The 22361-nt window shown below is 37.6% G+C and overlaps 1 long non-coding RNA gene across 2 annotated transcripts; it reads left to right on the top strand.

Annotated features, from left to right (window-relative positions):
- The first annotated feature begins 11857 nt into the window (after positions 1–11857).
- Positions 11858–15787, top strand: LOC145805970 (uncharacterized). 2 transcript variants are annotated; one of them, XR_014348343.1, is made up of 4 exons: positions 11858–11989; positions 12084–12196; positions 12298–12509; positions 12597–15787. It is a non-coding gene; the product is annotated as an uncharacterized LOC145805970 (long non-coding RNA). The 2 variants fall into 2 exon arrangements; XR_014348342.1 differs by having other exon boundaries at positions 11871–12196.
- The last annotated feature ends 6574 nt before the right edge of the window (positions 15788–22361 follow it).

Raw genomic sequence — 22361 nt, 5'->3', positions numbered from 1 at the left:
ACCAGTGGCCTGCCGGCCATGAATGGTGGCTGCCAGCCACCTGCCGGCCAACAATGCAAGAGTGTCGGCCATCAGTGTGGCACTGCCGGCCACTGGTGTGCTGTGACACCAAACTGCAACAAAGCACAAAACAAAGGAAAAATGGAGGGTCTCTTAAGAACATGTATGTACTATGCCACTCTTTATCATCTCAAAACATCAAAGGAGAGGCACTATTGGATCCAAAACCATCAATCAAGCATGCAACGCATGATGGCCAATGATCCAACTTGCACACATTCAATAAATGCACAACAAACAAGACTTTAAGACCACCACCTTATCATTGAAGATCAAAGGCAATGGAGACAAAGGGAATTGGCTCATTTTCATCACTTTGAGTATGAAATGGACCAATTCACCTTGTGTTCAATATAACGTCCGATTGAACACAATGCAATGCAAATGCAACGTGCTTATCTTGGCATGTTTTACTTGATTCAATTCTTGTTTACACATTTTACATTACCAAGCCATTCTTTAGCTGGTTAAGTCCAATGTGAAAGTCCTCTAATGAGAGAAGGGTCAACGAAAGAATGGTTTAAGGCCTGAGGGAGTTCATGCCTTTGGCTATTAGAAACCCTCAAAAGAGAGTTAAAGCCATTGAGTATCAACTCTACCTCAAGCTTAAACACATGCATAAGGTTAACCAACCCTCAAAGCAAATTAAAAGTGAAGAAATGAGGGAGATGGCATAATTTCAACGCTGAAATGGCATGAAATACAAGACTCTAACATGCAAATAGCTCATGTACAACATGTTAAGAGACTTAAGCATTAAGACTAATGAAGGACACCACACTAGGACCATGCAATACAATGCTCTAATGATCAAACCAACCATGGACAGACCTCAAACATGCCAAAGCAGTGGCCAAAATGTGATGAGATGGTAGCATGAAAAGCAAGAAAATCATGTTTATGCATTGGCTCACAAACAAGGCATAAGCCACAACTCTCAAACACAATGAAAGAGTGATATGTGTGAGAGTGTGATAGAAAAATATGCTCTGAAAGCACATGCTAAATGATGCCAAATCATGCAAACATCACAAGTTAAGCATGCTAGAGGCCTTAAAACACAAGGCTAGCAAGGGCCTTTGTACTACAACTATGCATAACAAGTCCCATATGATCCAAACCACTCAAAACAGAGTTAAAGCATGTGATCAAAAACATGTTGGAGTGTAGCCAACACTAGCTAAGATAATAGGCTAAAACATGAAGCATGTTAGGCCAACAAGCATGATTGCATTACAAGTACCGAAAGCAAGCAAGAAGTGGCTCAACCAGCCAAAATCAGAGTTAAAGTATGTCAAAACAAAGTAAAAAACATGCTTGAACTAAGTCACAAAAGAGTAGAAAAGCATGCTCAAGTATGAGGCCATCAACACAAGCAAACAAAACACAAGGAGAGGGGATGACCCCCTCCTATTTTAAGCCTCAAAACCAACTTTCTACCATTGAAATTGCTCTGAGTTTCCGTGATTAGAAGGCCAAGCAAAGGTTATTACAAAAGCTTAGAAAGGTGGCTCAAGAGGCTTTACAAGCCAAAAAGCAAAAGAAGGGAACCGCCCCCTAACCACACAAGGCTCAAACCAACATTTTTAAGCCTTAAAAACAAAAATTTTTAGGGGTGAAAACCAGCTTCAAAATTGCAAACAAAGATGGCCATGCTATAAAGTAAAACAAAGTTTTAAAAAGGGAAAATCCTTACCCTTGAAGCACAACAACAAACCAGCAAACTTTTGAGCCAAAAACCAAGCCAAAACCACTCCAAGGAGCTCAAACATGGCCCTCAAGATCCTCAACACTAAGGTGAAGGTGTTTGGCTAAGGGTGCTAGTGCAAGTGTGTAGGGAAAACACAATTTCAAGCACAAAATATAGAGAGAGAGAGAGTATTCTAGAGAGAGAGAGAGAGGAAGAAATATCTCAGCCAAATTTTTCTAACCCCTTGCATGCATATAGAGGAGCTCTATATATAGAAGATACAAAAGCTCCTTGAAGAGATCCAACCATCCACGTGGGTGAAGATGGGCTAATCTGTGCAAACAGCTGTCAAAATATCTGCAAAAATATATGTTAACACATTGGTGGCTGTCCGGCAATTAGTGATGGCCGGCAGTGCCTCATTGATGGCCGGCAGGGCCTATTGATGGCCGACAGGGCAGATCCCATGGCTGGCAGCCCTCTCTGATGGCCAGCAGGCCATCAAGGACATCACAAAGCAAAGACCAACACATGGTCCAAAAATGAGACAGAATGGAAATAAGGTTTGGAAGGATCAAACCTGGAGCATTCCGTCGCGAAAGTCGAGCGCTCAGCGAGCAATCAAACTTGTCACCAAATGTACCTGCAAGCGCATCCAAGTCTTGAGGATGGTCAAAATGGGGTGTCTACAAAGCCCTTGGCTCCAAGTCCATCCAAGCTATGTCCTTAGGGGAGGCATATCATCAATACCTGAAAATTGTTTTCACATAGGGCGAGCCAAAGCCCAGTAGAGATACTTTAACACAATATATGAATCTTAATGAAGTCATAAGGTGAATGCACATGTATGCCATTTTTCAAACATTTCACATTTTCTTCTCAAAAGAATGCAATGTCAATTTATATATCAAATCATGAAAATAATCCTTTTATATCAGAAAACAGGCTAGTGGATACAAAGCACTGGGAATCTCTAGGTATGTGTCTACTAGTAAGCTATACAAGCACTATCAAAGTCCTTTTATCGGTACTAACCAGAAGGATCAACACCTAACCGCGCGGGTTTTTGGACTTCCACCAAGGACACACAGGCTAACAATATAAATCACAACCACACCCCCTAACCAGATTCACTAAGGTATTCACCCATTTTTCTCAAAACCATACATTTTCAATGTTGTCAGTATGCAACAATGCTCAATGCAACATGCGTGAGTAATTAGTTTCAATTCAACTAATCCTCATGCAATTTCTACAACAATCAAAGCTATCCTCCATTGATAGCCTAAGACAAATATTTCTATTTAACAGATAATTTTCAAAAAAAGATATAATCTCATCATTTTCAAATAGAGGTGATATTGCATATGTAACTCCACCATCCTCATCAACATCCACATTCATTACATTCTTATAAAACCCAACATCGATTTTCATTTCCTTTTTCAAACTAAACATCCATGATTTTAGATCAAAACCCCTTACTTTTTTAAAATCAATTACAACTAGAGAAATCCACCATTTTAACATATCTTAATCATAAACACAACCCCACAACCTCTCTCAAGAACCCATTTGAAAACTCCTCTTTTGTATTTTAATTTCAAACCCTAGGTTTAACCTAAAACCTCCAAATCACTAGATTCTTTTGAATAACAAATAACTAAGGTAAAAATCATACCAAAGGTTAAAGAAATTGCTACCTCAAAGCTAAAAGACAAGAGAGAGTAAGGGTTGAAGTTGACAAAGCCGAAAATGAACTCTTCTCTGATTAAAATGAAGCTCTAGGTGAGCTTTACCATTTTCTCCAAAGGACTAGGGTGAAAAGATCAATGGATTGAGAGTATTTGGGACTTGAAATGAAGAACTAGAGAGACAGAGAGAGTAAAGATCTAGGGTTTTTAAAATGTTTAGAGAGAGAGAGATGAAAAAGTGATCCAAAAACTCACTTTTTCGTACTGATATACGTGCATATCGCTCGAGCGATCAAAGCACCGCTCGAGCGATCAGACACAATAAGCGACACTGCTCGAGCGACCAAAGTAACCGCTCGAGCACAGGAAAGATTGCTCGAGCGAAGAACACCATACTCCCAGAAGTTTTGTAGACCTGACAAAATACTGTATCTTTTTTATTTACTATTTTGTGTTTCGTTAATCCTAGTTAAGAATTGTGGATTCCCAACAATCCAACACTTTGTGGGTATGCAAATGACTACCTAGGTGGATCTAGCCTAATAAAAAATTACTAATTTGGATTTTTATTTTTTTCCATATTATTAAGTGTTAGGTCGTTTGGAATTTGTTTGTTTGTTTGTTTTTTTTGGTTACAAAATTCACTTTATCTTTTATAGTTTGAGTCATGTACGAATTACTCCCGTCTCATTTAAAAACAATCACATCTCTTTGTGATTTATTATAGCAATTTCGGTTTTGACTCGACCCTTGTTGTATCTATCTCGGACTCTGGTTTCATGGTTTCATATTGTTGTTCACATCTTACTTCCCTTGTTTCTCCTTAAATTTGGCTATTGGATTGTTGTGGTTGCGTTTGAGACAGATTGGTTGCTTAGTTTCCAAATTTTTGTTGCCCAGATTTTTGCTCCTCCACTCGAGCGACACTTCTTGCGCTCGAGTGAACTTTGCAAACTCTCAATACTTTTACCGGTCTGTAAAACTACTAGGAGAGTGTATTTTACGCTCGAGCAGGCTCATCTCGAGTGGCGACTCGAGCATTGGTCTGTTGTCTGCAAAACTACTGGATGTGTATATTCTGCGCTCGAGCGTCAACTCTTACGCTCGAGCGGATTGTGCGTATATCAGTTCGTAACAACCGCATTTCTCATCACTTTTTCATCTATTTCTCTCTCTAAAATATTTCAAAACCTTAGATCTTGACCCTCTCTCTCTAAGGCCTATATTCTCTCTACATTTTCACCTAGATCTAGTGGTTTCTCTACGTTACTCTCTTTGATAAAAAGGTAGAGCATCTCAAGGGCTACATTTATATTCGAGTAGAGTTGTGTTTGAGCATCTTTGAAGTTTTCTTCTTGCTGTGCTCGTCTTCTAACTTGAGGTAGGGATTTTCTACACTCTCCTATGCTTTTTAACATAGTTATTGGTTGATTGTGTAAGAAATGTTAGGATTTGGAGGATTTTACACAAACCTAGGGTTTGGGTTAAATTTCAAAAGAGGGGTTTTCAAATGAAGGCATTGAAAATGGTTATGGGTGTAGATATGAGAATATGTTGTGTCATATTTGTTGATTTTGACACACGGAAGGGATTTGTGAGGAAATGGAGTTTTGCTCTAAATTGTTTTAATTAAATATTTTGTATAAATAATGAAATTGGCATTGAGAATATGATTTTGGATGAATGTTTATATAAATGGTGGAGTAGGATGTGTATTATCTCTCACCGGTGGAAATTTGGATAATTTACTTGTTTTGGAGATTGTATATTTATTTAGAAATATCTGTTTTGGGTTATCGGTGAAGGATAGCTATGATTGTAGAAATTGCATGAGGATTAGGTGAACTGAAACTAACCTCTAAATTGTTGTCATTGAACATGACCGTATTTTTAATACATTGTATATGTATGATGTTTGGGAGAAGAAATGAGATGTACTCCGTGTTTGGAAGAAAAAAGGGGATGGACTCTATTAAATTAAGTTACCTTTTGTGTCCAGGGTGAAAGTCCCGAAAACTGCGCGTTTATATGTACATGGGTGTCGATTCCCACAGGCAAAATTTTCGTAAAATGGAAAATTGAAGTGTTTATGTAATGGTTGTGTGAATTAGAGAATCACTGAGTTGTAGCCTCAGCTGGTTTGTCTAGATAGCAATGGTTTTGACTCAGGAATTGAGATATAAAACTCGGCATATTATAAACTTGTAAAGTATGGATGGTTTTACCATGGACATTATATATACATATCGTACTAATCTCTTTGTTAAGATTCATATATTGTGTTAGATTGTTTTTACTGGGCTTTGGCTCACCATACTTGGAAAAAACCATTTTCAGGTGTTGGTGATATGTCTCTGCCAAGGACTTAGTCTGGGAGGACTGTGGAGCTATAGCCTCAATTTCTGTTTATCTTGTATCTATCTTTTGTACAAGCCTAGGGCTTAATTTGTATTGAGCTTATGACTCGTTTTGTTGTAACCAAGCAAGGTCTTGGAAAGATGTAAGTCATTAGGGCATATGAATATATGTTTGGCTTTCATTCCTTATTACTACTTGTAACACAAGCTGTAGATTTAGGATGAACTGTTTATGAATGTATATCGCACGTGTCCCTTTTGTATATTAACTCTAATTAATGGAAGCTTCCTATTTTACTTATGCCACTTGTACTAGTGTTTGGGATTGGGTTATTGTAATTATTTTGGGGCCGTTACATTTATGGAATAAAATGCACAATTAGATTCGTTAACAAGTTAATGTAAAAGACTAAAATACCCCTGTATATAGGTAACCTAAGTTTGAAAACTAAGGATATTTAGTCATTTGTTTGGGAGGTAAAATGTACTTTAACTCCCCGTGCTTTATTTTATATGTAATACTCCCTTGAAATTTGAAAATGAACATATATTCTTCTTATATCCAACACGTGTTTTCCATTTATTGTTAAATTGGATGGAATGTCTAGCAATGCATTTTAATCCACAAATCATAAAGAGGGCTACGTGGTTATTTGCAAATGAGAGGAAGGTAATCTACACATAAGCCAAACCACAATGGGGTAAAATGAAATTTGCCCTTTTTTTTTTGTTTAGTTTGAGTGCCCAACCTGTCTTGATTAGCAAAGTTATAGAGGCACAACAAGGAGACTGGGAAGTAGAGTTGATTTGGGATAGGATCTCCAATGGGAAAGAAGAGAAGGGCTTGAAAATTCACTTGGATCAGAGTATACGTTACCTAGACCGTTTGTTTATGCCGGAATCTTATGGAGAGGAAGTGCTTCGGGAGTTCCATCACTCACGCCTTACGGTACATCCGGGAGGCACTAAAATGTACCGAGATCTTAGCCGTCAGTTTTGGTTGAGGGGTATGAAGCGGGATGTCGCATCCTTTGTGTCCAAGTGCCTTACTTGTCAACAAGTGAAGGCCGAACATCAGAGGCCAACGGGTTTGTTACAACCCTTACCTATGGCCGAGTGGAAATGGGAGCATGTTACCATGGACTTTGTAGTTGGGCTTCCTAGAACACAGAGCGGTAATGATGCTATTTGGGTAATTGTTGATGGGTTGACTAAGTCCACACATTTCATTCCAATGCGCCCTAGCGACTCAGTTGAGCACTTGGTAGAATTGTATGTTAGAGAGATAGTTCGACTTCATGGGGTTCTGGTAACCATCGTGTCGGATAGGGATCCACGTTTCACCACCCGTTTGTGGCAAAGCTTTCAAGAGGCATTGGGAACCAAAATGACCTTTAGCATCGCTTACCACCTTCAAACCGATGGGCAGTCGGAACGCACCATTCAAATCTTGGAGGATATGCTTAGAGCTTGTGTCCTAGATCTCAAAGGGTCTTGGGAGAGGCATTTACCGTTGATCGAGTTTGCCTACAATAATAGTTATCAAGCTAGTATAGAGATGGCACCGTTTGAGGCCTTGTATGGCTGGCCCTGTAGATCATCGGTTTGTTGGGTCGAGGTGGGGGATGCACTGTTGTTAGGTCCAGAGATTGTTAGGGAGACTACCGAAAAAGTTGCTCTCATTTGAAAGAAATTAGCCACGGCTCAAAGCCGACAGAAAAGTTATACCGATAAGAGAAGACGACCCTTATCTTTCGAAGTGGGTGACCATGTGTTTCTTAAGATCTCACCTAGGCGGGGTTTAATGAGATTCGGTAAGAGTGGAAAGTTGTCTCCGAGATTCATTGGGCCTTTCGAGGATATTGAAGAGGATTGAGGAAGTGGCATACCGGCTAGCCTTACCGCCACAACTTTCGGGAGTCCATAATGTGTTTTATGTGTCAATGCTTAGGAAGTATGAACCCGACCCTTCTCACATGTTAGATTGGGTTGATTTGGAGGTAGATGAGGATACCTCCTACGAGGAACGACCGGTTCAGATTTTAGATACCTGAGAGCAAGTGTTGCGGGGCAAGACCATACCGCTAGTGAAGGTGTTGTGGAGACACCATGGGATTGAGGAAGCGACTTGGAAGAGAGAGGCGGAAGTTCGCTCCAAGTATCCAGATTTATTTGAAAATGCTTAGTGGTATATTTTAGATTGCAATGTTTCCTTGTGTTGAAGGCAAATGTGTTAAATTGTTAATCGCATATTGTTATATGTATTATTGATTTGAGCATGAGCTTATGGACGAATGATATTTTGTTGTAGATGTTGTATCTCATATATCTAACTTGAGCAATTATATTTTGATGAGATGATGATAAGAAGAAATGCTAAATGATGGTTGAACATAAATGTTGAAACTTGTTAGTGTTGTTATAGGAATGATTTTGTTGTTGGAACACTCTTGTTTGGTGAGTTTAGTTAATTTTGGGGGAAGTTTGTTCAAATTTCCGGGATGAAATTTCCTATGGTGGAGAGGTTGTGACGACCGGTTCCTTTTTCCCTTTCTTTCTTTCTTTCTTTCTTCGTTTTGTTTTCCTTTTACCTTTGTCGGATTTGAATGTCTGGAATGGTTCTTAGATTAGAGTTCTAGTTTCCTTTTTCGTTCGGTGTTGAATTCCGCTTGTTCCAGAGGGTGTGCGGGTGAGTCCGGAGTGCCGGGAGCAAAACAAGAGTTTTGGGTGGCTGGGCTAGGGCCGCACGTGCGGGGCCCTACGCCGTACGTGGGGAGATGGGCCGCACGAGCGGTGGAGGCTGGCACCCTGAATTTTGCATTCTGAAATCGATGCATGAGCGGAGAAAGTAGGCCGCGCAAGCGGTCAAGATGGGCCGCTCGAGCGGTGGGGAAGGCCATACGAGCGGCCGACTGGGCAGTCCGAAACTCTATTTTTTTGCTCTTTTTGGTCCGATTGTAGCTCTCATTTTAGACATTTGTCTCACTCTATAAAACCTATTTTCCTCCCCCTTCTGTCTAGAAAACGCCTCAAACATCTACTACTCTTTGGTTTTGCTAATCTTGGGTCAAGATCATCATCTTCTCTCTCAAGACCTTGAAGATCCAAAGTTAGGGCTTCATTTGGATGGAGGAAAATCCAAGGCTCCCTCATCTTCTAACTCTAGGGTTCCATCTTGTTCTTCATCAAGCTTGAGGCAGGGTTCTCCTTTAAGTTATATATATATATATATATATGTTTATGTAGGTTTTTATTTGTTGATTTTGGTGAGCTTCTCCTCCTAATCCAAAAATGATTTTGGTGGTTCAAGAAATTGATGATTTGTAGATCAAACTTTATATTGTGTTCATTTAAAGACTTTTCTTGAAATTTTGAACATAATGGGTTGAGATTGAAGTTGATGAAGAGATTTTACAAAAGAGATGGGCATTGTTAGGGTTTTTGTGAAAAACCTAGAAATTTGGGGGTTTTGGGAATGTTGGGTAAATCAAGGGATTTTCTTGAGACTAATAAATGGGTGAGTGAGAATTTCTTGATTGTGTTGTGTCATGATGACTCTAGTTGCATATAAGCTGGAAGCCTCACTTGATTTTTCATTGACAAGATATATATGTGTGATTACAAATTGTACAATGTTTGGTTCCATGATACATGAGTATTGGGGTGTAAGGGAATTGGTTTTCAAGCATTATTATGACTTGGGATATTTAGAATGTGAAAAATATATGAATGGTAGTTTCATTGTTGTATAAAGATCCATGATGGCAAATCTTGGACTATATTATGAAATAACATCGAGAAGAGAGAATGAGGAATGTAATGGTTTGACAATGTTGTTGGAATAACTTGAAATTTGAGGAAAACCCATCAGACATGAACAAATGGTTGCATTGCATTTTCATTCATTTGGCAATTTGCATCTTGGAATTGAAGTTGGAGATATTCACTTTGTGAAAAAGTTATACATATACCTTTTGAAATGAGAACTATGGAAATGTGGTATGGGGTAAATACGTGGTAAGTCCGGATAGGGGGTCTAGTCAATCTTGATAAGTTGGCCTGAGTGTCCATGGTGAAAGACTAGAAAATCGTGCGGATAGTGTCGAGCCTTCCGGTTAATACCGGTAAAAATGACAGTTTGATAGTACTTGTAAAGTCTACTTGCAGACACCAGTCTAGGGATTACCAGTGTCATATTTACCGCCCTATTGTGTAAAAAATTGTGAAAGTTGAAATTGTTGGGATTGCAAAATGTTATTGAACTCATGGCAACTTTTCACGAATAACAAGGCATGTGATTATTTTGAGATGGCATTGCATTGCATCTACATTTGCATTCAATATTGGATACCTCACATAAATGTATATACTTTGTTAAGGGTTATCTACTGGGCATTGTGCTCACCCCTATGGGTTTTGGTGCAGGTAAAGATGTGCTGATCTCGCCGAATTGAGGGCGTGGAAATATTTTGAGAAGAGTAGTGTGCTCTTTATTTTTGTTGTGAATTTCTGTAAAGCCAAGGGCTATTTTTGGTATGGGTCCGAGAGACCACTTTTGTGTAACCAGGCTTAAGCCTCGGGAGTTGTATCCCGTAAGGGCATCTTTATTTATTTGGAATTATATGCTTCTCATGCTATAGATTCATGCGTTTTCTTACTTATGAATGTATAAATTGCATGTGGAACTTTTAGGTAAACCATGGTGATTAATGATGAAAAGAGTGGAGAATGGCTATATTTTTAAATAGTGCATGTGTTTTGGTGTAGCATATTGTTGAATTATTTTGGGGCGTGACATTTTTTTTTAATGAAAAATATGTATATAAGTGTCATGTGTCATATTTTTAAGTGTAAAATTATAACCTTACTCAGTTCAGCTAGTTAATCTCAACCAATTTAGTGATAATTTTCTTTAAAAAAACACTAACTATATTATTAATTGGACCAAATTAAAACAAAATTCACTGCAACAAAACTAACTATTTACAGCTTCAATTTTATGGCATACATTAAATGCATGTCGTAATTAGTAGATTGTAAGACATTTTTTTTTTTGGCAAGCCGTTAATGGTTTTTCAATAACAACATAAATACCATGTAAGTCGTTAATTCATATATTTATGGCATATAAAAGTATGCCGTAAAAACTGTATATTTTCATGACTTAAAAAATATACCGTAAAATATTTGCACTTAAAACGACATACATTTTATGTTGTAAAATATTATAACTTTACATGGCATGCATTAACATGTTGTGAAAACTTCTGCCAATAAAAAAAAATTCATTCCGAAATTTTTTTTTATGGCATGCTAAAGCATGCTGTAAAAAATGCATATTTTCACGGCATACAAAAATATGTCGTAAAATATTTGCACATAAGACGACATATAATTCATGTTGTAAAGTATTATAACTTTGCACGGCATGTATTAGTATGTCATGAAAACTTTTATTAAAGAAAATTTCAATCCGATTTTTTTTTTTTTCATTTAAAAAAGCTAACAATTTCTAACCACACTTCTCACTTTAAATTTTTCTAATTGAGGAAAATGTAAAAAATAATTTATAAATTATTTTATAATTTAGTGTCTCTTTTAAAGGATAATTGCACCTAGTGGGATTTTGAAAAAAAGAATTACATATTCATGAAAAAATTTATAATTTTAATGATTAATATTTATATGGCTTCTCACTAATTTGTAATTTTTTTTTTTTAAAATTACCTTGATTTGATATTTTTCCTTCTTTTAATAATTTATTTATTTTTTACTTTTTAGATGTGTCTAATCTGAATACAACTAAAAAATAAAATATTTGTAAAAAAAAATATAATAAAATATAATATATATGAAATGTATTAAATTTTATATTTTTTTGAATTGAATAATTTTTTTAAAAAGTTAAAAATATTTTCTGTTAAATATATGTTAATTATTTTAATTTAAAAAGTAAGAAAAAAATATTTAAAATATTTAAAAACTTACAATAACTAAAGCAAAAAAAAAAAACTCAAGAACATTATTTTAGCCTCATTCACCATTCTCCCAGACGACTCTCATTCTATCTGTATATATTTTTGCCCCAAACCCTCTCTCTCTCTCTCTCTCTCTCTATGTGTGCAAGCTCTCGAGCTCTCTTCGAGCATTGCCTTGATCGATCGCGCGATTTCGCATGGCCTCACAATGTATGTCATTCACTTTCTTTCCCAATTGATCAATTTTTCTCTGTCTCTCGATCATTTTTTCCCAAAAGCTTCGAATTCATCATTTTATTTGAAGTTAGGGTTTGGTGAGAGCCATGGAAATGTAGACTATGAAGCCAAATGCATTCTCAATCAGTTGATCTCAAACCCTAACTGATCTCTATTCGCTCCTCTGTATCGAACGATTCAGTGAGTTTGAAACTCATCATACTTCGTATTTTTTCTTGTGTGTGTTTACTGGATCAATTGAAGTTTGTATTGATAATTTGGTTTTTTTGGAGGTCTGGAAGATCACTAGACAAGTCGATTTCAACGCTTCAGATGGAGCTGGCTGCTACTGAAAGTTCTGAAGAGATGTGAAGATCTGATGAGTTCACTCACATCTCTGAATTGACTCATGAGGGCTTGCCAAGGAAGAAGGCTTTCATAGTTATTCGAATTAATACTGCTTTTAGTAGTAGGAAGAGGCACGATTCGGTTAGACAAACTTGGATGCCTCAAGGTGATAATTTGATATTGTCCTTGTGTGTATGTCCTACTATATCTTGATTTCATGGCTTTCTCTGACTAGCTTTTTGGGTTTGATTAGGAGAGAGACTTCTTCAATTGGAACAAGAGAAGGGAATTACCATCCGGTTCATGATGGGCCATAGGTAAATCTGTTGTCCGCATTTTCTCACAAGTTGGTTAGTTTAGTATTATTTGAAAACAATAGGAATTCTTCGAGCAACATGATCTCATTATTAATTTTTTGAAGTTGGATCCATTGCTTTTCCTTGATATGGATTTGTCAAAAGTCAGCTCCTCTTTGTGAAACAATAGACATTGTTTAGCAAATAACTGTATCATTATCACATGAATTGCCTTTAAAAATTAAAATTGAATATCTAAGAAGTTTTGAGATGTTCACTTGTTATGAGAATTAACAAGTTTTAAATTATTCTTTGTTTATTGCTTTTCCATTCCATTGGTGGTCAACAACCATAGTCATAGCACAAGCACAAATAAGCTTTACTACTCACTTTCACATTATGTTTTGGCTAGTGAAAAATTTGAGTATGCTGCAGGGTAATTTACTTTTATGTGCTATGATGTTCTTTGATGAGACTAGAAAAAGACAAACTAAATTACCATGCAGATGTTTGTTGGTTTATCTAAGAACTGCAGAACTATTTAGCCAATTAATCAATTGGTCAGGTGAACTAAATCTTAATTGATCTGCATTCCACGTTGGTGTTGGTGGACAAGTACTAGAAGCACTCTCCTGTGGACTTTGATGTCAAATTTATGTAAAGCTGCACTAGGAAGGAAACTTTGATCGCTGCTCCATATGGTTGAAATCATGGTTGGTTTGAATAAGGTGAACTTGTTCTAGGATTTAAGAAGGTTAGGGAAAGTTTGGAGGTTTTTGTAGACAGAAACGATGTGGAATTAACTTGATTTTTAGAATTATAAGCTGTAGAAACTTAAAAGTGTAATAAAATTTATAGGCAGCAATTATTTTGTCGTATGTAGATGCTGTATATTATAGTCCATGAAAATTAATTAAAACATACTTGACCAAACAAGGTTCCAAGGGTTGCTTCGTTTAAAATTTTAAAGTTGTCTCCTCTCTTCTGATTGTGTTCCGCATCTGTTTCTTAACTGGTATGTAGATGCTGTAAATTATTGTCTTAGGAGCCTTAGCATAATCATGTGTAAGAAGACAGTAGTTGAAGAGGATTTTCTCAAGGGTATGAGGTGGACAGTTAAAGTTTGATTTTGCACCTTAAGGGAGGATATTACCTAGCATTTTAGGTGGATAGTTAAAGTTTGATTTTCACCTTAAGTGCTTTAGTAATGATAAAAGCAGCAAATTTAAAGAGAATTTATACTTACCAAAAAACAAGAAAATTTATGTTGAATAGTGACAGAATGACCTAAATGCCATAGAGCAAATGTTGGAAAGCCAAGAAACAGTGGTGTTAGATGAGATATAATGAAATGAGTTGTAGCTAAAAGAGAATAAAAAATGGAAGAGAGTGAAAGGGATATTTATGAGGATATTTGATTGAATGAGCATAAAAAATTGGAAAGACTAGAATCAACATGGGTACTTCTATAAAAATATTGGAGTAGCTTAATGGGTGATACATTGATTGAAATAATTCATGCATGATCATGCCCTATAGAAACCTTGATTATTGAGCATAATTGATCATGTGACTTTCTGAGTAACTACTACGAGAAAAGGACACAATTGGGACTAATATATTCTTTTTAGACAATGAAAGCTTCAATGTGTGAATAATAGACTACTATCGTCTTACTACCATGCTTTAAATAATATTATTAGATTTTTTATGGAGTCGTTATTAGTTCTAAAATATTTTAGTTGGTTAAAAATTTTAAATTTCCAAATTTTGAAGTCATTGTTTTTTTGTAGAATTTGGAGAATATAGCATCCTATGGATTTGCAAATAATCTTCAGTTTTTAGTGGAGAGTTGAGTTATGAGGATTTGAGGTTGTGGTTGTATGAATTTCCCTAAACCTTGTGACGAGGGTGAGACACTTCTTCCCCCCTTCTTCTCTTCCTCTATCTGAATTACCCCAAGTACTATTTGTAGGTTATTGTTCATAATGCCCTCAAATTGCACATTTTAGCCCCAAAAGCCTACCAAACTATGATTAAATTAACCTTAACCCTTTCTCCTACGTATTGGTTTTCAATCAAACCATTAATACCCAAAAATTATTTGTTTTTTAGATTTTAAATAGTCTAATTCATTTGAGAAATAGGTCTTTTTAATTTGGGGTTTAGAAAAAGCAGGTCCTAACTCAAACCAACGCAGATCCATTCGAATAGGATAATATTACTAAATGGAAGATACATACCTTTTGCTCTTGCTACAATATATTTGCATCATATAGGGCACCTGTGTGTATGATTAAGAATTATGCTGAATGCCAATTGTTTTGATTGGTGCAGTGCAACATCTAACAACATACTAGATCGAGCTATTGATTCAGAAGATTGTCAGCATAAGGACTTCCTTAGGATGGTAAGGATACACAGAGCTTGTATGTAAAAAAAATATTGTGAAAAATTCACAAATTTTTTTCCCAATCTTGGTGCTCATGAGTCATGTTGTCTTACAGGAGCATGTTGAAGGGTATCATGAATTGTCTGCAAAAACCAAAATTTTCTTCTCCACTGCTGTTGCAAAATGGGATGCTGATTTCTATGTCAAAGTGGATGATGATGTCCATGCCAATTTGGGTATACACGGTCTCTTTTCATTTTCTTTTCTTGTTATATTCTTTCTTCTTTTTTTCCCAATTTTGGGTAGCTTTTGTCAATTTTGAACTTGATGAGTGATGCATAGTGCATAAAACTGTTATGACCCTACCACTATTATATATTTTCCAAAAAAATTCATAAGTTTGCAAGCTTTGAAGAAGAGATTTCTTTTTAAGATGGATTTATTTTTCTGCAGGTTGTTTAGTTTGCCCTGGCTTTGCAGGAAGCTGGGTGGTTTTTTGTTGTTCTAAAATGTGTGCTTGCACCTGTTGTTGCTGCTTCAACATTTGCTCTTCGAATCCTTACAATTGGTATTGGGGTAGGGCCTTTCTGTATTGGCCAAGTTAATTGATTCTTTAGCTCTTTCTACTGCTCCTAATAATGAATTAGACTTGACTGGCTTGTGTTGTGTATGATCTTTTTGCTTTCATTTGTATATATAATTTGCTATCTGATCTTGTAATTTGCTTTTCAAGTACTAAAGTAGGAATTTTAGTGATATCATGTGTTCATATATTGAGTTTACTCTTGTAATGAACTTTGAATTTGCTTTTCTTCTCTCTCTCTCTCTCTCTCTCTCTCTCTCTCTCTCTCTATATATATATATATATATATATATCTATTAAAAATAACTTTCTACGGCATACCAAATTATATTGTGAAAAGTGTAATAATTTATGATATGCAAGAAAATGCTGTAAAAGATTATATACAGCATATAAAATATGTTAGAAATATACTAAAAATAATCTTTTACGGCATACAAAATTATATCGTGAAAAGTGTAATGATTTATGACATACAAGAAAATGTTATAAAAGATTATATACGGCATACAAAGTATACCATAAATATATTAAAAATAACCTTCTACAACATGCAAAATTATGCCATAGAAAGTATGATGATTTATGGCATGACAAAAATGTCGTAAAAAATTATATACGACATACAAAGTATCTCATTAATGTTTAATTTATTACTTTTTACAACTTTACCTGTATGCCGTAAATGACGCTCAACTTTCCACGGCATATCATACAACGGCATTTGTGTGCATGTCGTGAAAGAGTTTTAACGGAATGCATTGCAAGCCGTAAAAATTCAATTTTGTTGTAGTGATTCAAAATTAAGAGTTAAAATTGAGCCAATTAAAAATATAGGGACCAAAATAACATAAAAGATAAAATATAAAGTTTACCGGTATAATTTTCACTTATTATTTTATCTTGGGAGGGCTAGATAACTCTCACCAAAACTCGAATAAGACTTGGACAAAGACTTAACCTACCCAAACACAATACCAATTCTAACAAAATGAGAGATGGGTACGGTAAACAGTGTTGGTTTCCTTAAAAGAAAAAAAGAGGTAATTACTCACAAATCTTGTTACAAGGGCCTATGCGTGTGTTTGTATAGATAAAGAAATCTCACAAATATTAGTGACGTTTTTTTGTAGGGGTATTTTTTTTAAGGTCCCTGATATTATGATTTTATAGTATAAAGGACATCAACTATTTTCATGATGTCTAAGGTCCCTCAACATCAATCCAGAGAAATTTCAGTCCCAGAGAAAATTCGATCCAGAGAAAATTCAACCAGAGAAAATTCAATTCAGAGAAAATTCAACCAGAGAAAATTTAATCCAGAGAAATTCTCTGGTCCAAACCAGAGAAAATTCAATTCAGAAAAATTCAATTTTGTCTAAAATTTACCTCTCATTCTAGCCAAAATGAGGTGTACAGTTCTAGAAACTAAAGAACGAGAAATGAAAAACATGAGTTGCAGAGATAAATCTCTCAACAGCAACGGTATACGGACACAGCTCGTTGCCTTGAAGGTGGCATGCACATAATCACCATGATGAGTATGAGAACAATCAACATAAGAGTTGACTTGATATCTAGAGCTTCGTCTTCACCTTCTGCCATGATCAACACTTCTTGCTCAAGCTTTCTTCTTCTTTAGTTTGTTTCTCTGTAAACTGTCAGTTTGATGCTTTTGCTTGTTCTTGTGCTCTGCCCAGAATAAAATGTGAAGTTGTGGTTAACAACCAAGTTGACTTGTTAATTATTTAGTGCCTGAGTTGGGAGTGTACATTGAATTTGCATTTAGTTTATTTGAATTTGCATTTAGTTTCTTTGAATATTTGACCTAAAATTCAGTTCAAATGAAAAAAAAAATAATCGAAATAGACGTTTTGTGAGCTAAATTACAAGAGAAATTCTCAATCCAGAGAAAATTCTCAACCTAGAGAAAATTCAGTTCCATTGCCAAATACTCTTGGAAGCTTGAATCCAGAGAAAATTCAAATTTCTCTAGGTTGAATCTAGAGAAATTTGAGAAATTCTACTACTAAGAAGGTGGAGAATTTTTAAAAAAAGAAAAAGAAAAAGAACCTATTTTAACCTCCTTCACTTGTGCATGTGTTTGGTCTCCCAGAAACCGTGGAAAAATTACTGAAAATTTTCAAATTCAGTGTTGTATTTGGTTGTAAGTGGCTGTACTGATGTTTCAAATTTTCAGATTCAAAGCATCAATCGGAGCTCCATTTGACGGGGTTTGGTAACCCTTTCACATTGATTCCCTTTCCAATCTTCTTCTTGCCCAACAAAACCACCCACCTGAAATTGAGACAGAAACTTGATTTCTAGAGAAAGAGAGAGAGAAAGGGAGGGACAGAAGGGAGTAGAGAGAGAGAGAGAGAGAGAGAGAGAGAGCGAGAGAGAGAGATGTGGGTGTTCCATCTGATCTCGCTACCTCTAACATTGGGCATGGTGGTATTGACGCTGTGGTACTTCGCTGGACCATATGTGCCTCGCTACGTCCTCTTCACCGTCGGCTACACCTGGTTCTGCTCTATCTCTGTATGTATGTATGTATGTATGTACATGTCTGTGTGTGTGCATGAGAGTAGACAAAAGGAAGGGGCAGAATTTCTCTGTGATAAATGAGAGGGACCTTAGACATCAAAAAATAATTTTGTGGATCTCTTCCATTATGAAAAGTGGGAGAGGGACCCTAGACCAATTTTCCCTTTTTTGTAATTATTTTCTAAATCTATTGCTAAAAAAATGACAATTAATGACAATTTTCTGTAACGAATTTTTCGACTTTCGCTAAAATTAACAATTATTAACACCTCTTTAAGAAAACGACCCTAAAAAAATAAAAAATAAAATTTTATGATGACAATTAAAAGTGAATAGGACTTATTAGTATACATATCTTCTTAATAAGATTTTTCAGTCAATTTCCTTTTTAAAAAAAAGGAAAAATGTTTAGGAGCTATAAAATATGAGCTCTAGGGAGTGGGCTCTACCCATTGATGTGATGTTTTGGGCTTTTTTTTTTTTTTTTTTTTGAATTTTCACATCATTAGAATTTTAAAATTAAGAGGATGTATCATTGCTGGAAAAAAAAAAGTGTTGGGCTTTTAACTTGACAGGCCAGCCCTACAATCAATCCATGTTAGATTGGGGGCTTGGGCTTGGATTTGGACTTGCTACTTAATTCGGCCCATTCAACTAGAGTATACCACATGTTATTGCCCTACTCTTTTGGGTAATTGGGTTACCTAATAGGGTTCTCTGAACAAGGAGTATATAGGTTACTAAAATGATATATGTATTTCAACCTTTTATTAGCTTAGACTTATATTTACATAACAAATATTATATATATGTATGATTTATGAGAGCTTTTTTGATAAATCCATTTTCTAAGAGCTTTATTCCATCCAACCCATATTCTTTTTGACTATTCCATTAGGTCCAATTTGAGATAAGAAGACCAAAATACCCTTTTCATCTACTTATGTTCCATTTAGTTCACATTATTTTCTTATGTTTCAATAAGTCCTATGGGTAACATAATTACCAAAATACCCTTAATGTGAATGTTCACACCGTCAATATAAATGTTTATATCGTCAATGTGTAGGGGCCCGGCTCATGTCGATCCTCATGGGTGCCCGAAAAAATTCGAGTCGGGCCGGGCCGGCCCACAAGCCAAAAAAATAGGCCCGACCCAGCCCGTTGATAATACGAATATTTACATTGACAAGTTGACATTTACATTGATAGGAGTGTAAAATTAGCTTGCGGCCCGTGGGCGGCCCGAAACCAGCCCGTTGCCCGGGGCGGGCCCGGGCCGGCCCGTTCACAATATGAATATTCACATTAACATATTAACATTAACATTAACATTGACAAGAGTGTAAAATTGGCCCATGACCCGTGGGCAACCCGAAGCCTAGGCCCGGGCCCGGGCCCGGGTTAGGGTGGGCCCGGCCCGGCCCGTTGACAATGTGAATATTTACATTGACATGTTAACATTCACATTGATAGGAGTGTAAAATTAGCCCGCAGCCTGTGGCCGGCCCGAAACCCGCCTGCGGCTCTTGGGCTGCCCTGGGCGGGCCCAGCCCGACCGATTGATAATGTAAATATTCACATTGACATGTTAATATTCACATTGATAAGAGTATAAAATTAGCCTGCGCCCCGTGGCTGCCCGAAACTAGCCCACGGCCTGTGGGCGGCCCACGGCGAGCCCGATTCGGCCTGTTGACAATGTGAATATTCACATTGGCATATTAACATTCACATTGATAAGAGTGTAAAATTGACTCGCGTCCCATGGGCAGCCTGGGGCAAGCCCGGTCCGGCCCGTTGACAATGTGAATATTCGCATTGACATATTAACATTCACATTGATAGGAGTATAAAATTGGCCCGTGGGCGGCCCGAAGCCCGCCCGCTGACCAGGGCGAGCCGAGACCGGCCCGACTCGTTGACAATGTGAATATTCACATTGACATATTAACATTAACATTGATAAGAGTGTAAAATTAGCCCGTGACCCGTGGGCAGCTCAAAGCCCGGCCCCGGGCCGACGCGGGCCCGACTCGTTGACAACGTGAATATTCACATTGACATGTTAACATTCACATTGATAAGAGTGTAACATTAGCCCGTGCTCCGTGGCTGCCCGAAACACGCCCACGGCCCATGGGCAACCCGAGGCGGGCCCGGCCCGACCTGTTGACAATGTGAATATTCACATTGACATGTTAACATTCACATTGATAAGAGTGTAAAATTGACTCGCGTCCCATGGGCGGCCCGGGGTGGCCCGGGTTTGGGTCCGGGGCTACCCCGGGCCGCGGGCGAGTTTCGGGCAGCGGACAAGTTTTACACTCCTATCAATGTTAATGTTAACATGTCAATGTGAATATTCACATTGTCACGGGTCGGGCCAAGCCCGCCTCGGGCTGCGATCAGGCTTCGGGCCGCCCACGGGCTGCGGGCCAATTTTACACTTCTATCAATGTGAATGTTAACATGTCAATGTGAATATTCACATTACCAACGGGCCGGGCCACCCCTGGCCCGAGGTCGGGCTACGGCCTGCCCACATGTCACGGGCCAATTGTACACTTTTATCAATGTGAATGTTAACATGTCAATGTGAATATTCACATTGTCAACAGGCCGGGCCGGGCAAGTCCCGGGCCGCCCACGGGCCGTGGACGGGTTTCGGGCAGCCACGGGGCACGGGGTAATTTTACACTCCTATCAATGTGCATGTTAACATGTCAATGTGAATATTCACATTGTCACGGGTTGGGCCAAGCTCGCCTCGGGCTGCGGTCGGATTTCGGGCCGCCCACGGGCTGCGGGTCAATTTTACACTCTTATCAATGTGAATGTTAACATGTCAATGTGAATATTCACATTGTCAACGGGCCGGGCCGGGCCCGCCCCGGGCAACGGGCGGTCTTTTGGTCGTCTATGGTTCGCGGGCCAATTTTATACTCTTATCAATGTGAATGTTAACATGTCAATGTAAATATTCACATTGTCAACGGGCCGGACCGGGCCCGCCCCGGGCCGCCCATGGGCGGCGGGTGAGTTTCACGCCGCCACGGGATGGGGGCCAATTTTACACTCGTATTAATGTGAATGTTAATATGTCAATGTGAATATTCACATTGTCAACGGGCCGGGCCGGGCCGAGTCGGGCCCGCCCTGAGTTGCTGTCTAGTTTTATACTCTTATCAATGTGACTGTTAACATGTCAATGTGAACATTCACATTGTCAACAGGCCGGGCCGGGCCCGCCCACGGGCCGTGGGCGGGTTTCGGGCAGTTGCGAGGCGCGAGCTAATTTTACACTCCTATCAATGTGAATGTTAACATGTCAATGTGAATATTCACATTGTCAACGGGCCGGGCCGGGCCTGCCCTGGGCTGCGGGCGAGCTTTTGGCCGCCCATGGGCCGCGGCTCAATTTTATACTCTTATCAATTTGAATGTTAACATGTCAATGTGAATATTCACATTGTCAACGGACCGAACCGGGCCCGCCCATGGGCCGCGGGCGGGTTTCGCATCGCCACGGGACGGGGGCCAATTTTACACTCCTATTGATGTGAATTTTAACATGTCAATGTGAATATTCACATTGTCAACGGCCCGGGCCCGCCCTGGTTCGCGGGGCGGGTTTCGAGCCGTCTACGGGCCAATTTACATTCCTATAAATGTGAATTTTAAAATATAAATGTTCACATCATTAAATTGCTAATCGTTAAAAAAATATTTATAAGAGTATCAAAATTAAATATAAGGGCATAAGTGTCCAAGAAAATAGTGTAAATCAAGAAAATGGACTTTATGGAATAAAACTATATATACATGGGACTAAATGGGTTAAAAAATTCCTTTATGGACTTCTTGGGTTAAAACACTTCTAAATTGGACTTATCAATAAAAAGCCCATGATTTATTATATTTAAAGTAATATTAGGTCGACATGACACATAAAAATTAAAGAGTTTTGATAAAATATTTAAGTAATATAAATAGTTGAAGTACGTTAAAGAAAAAAAAAAGAAAGTTGAAGAGTAGATCATATATGAGTAATATTAATTTAAATAATAATACTCACGCATGCTTTTCGTGGTCAAACATATAAATGAATTCACTATCTCAATGACTAATAAAAATAAATAATAATAATAATAGTAATAATAATAATAATAATAATAATAATAATAATAATAATAATAA

The sequence above is a fragment of the Camellia sinensis genome, chromosome 13, assembly GCF_055761805.1.
Source record: "Camellia sinensis isolate YWXY chromosome 13, ASM5576180v1, whole genome shotgun sequence".
Lineage (NCBI taxonomy): Eukaryota > Viridiplantae > Streptophyta > Magnoliopsida > Ericales > Theaceae > Camellia > Camellia sinensis.
This window is presented reverse-complemented; position numbering and strand designations above follow the sequence as displayed.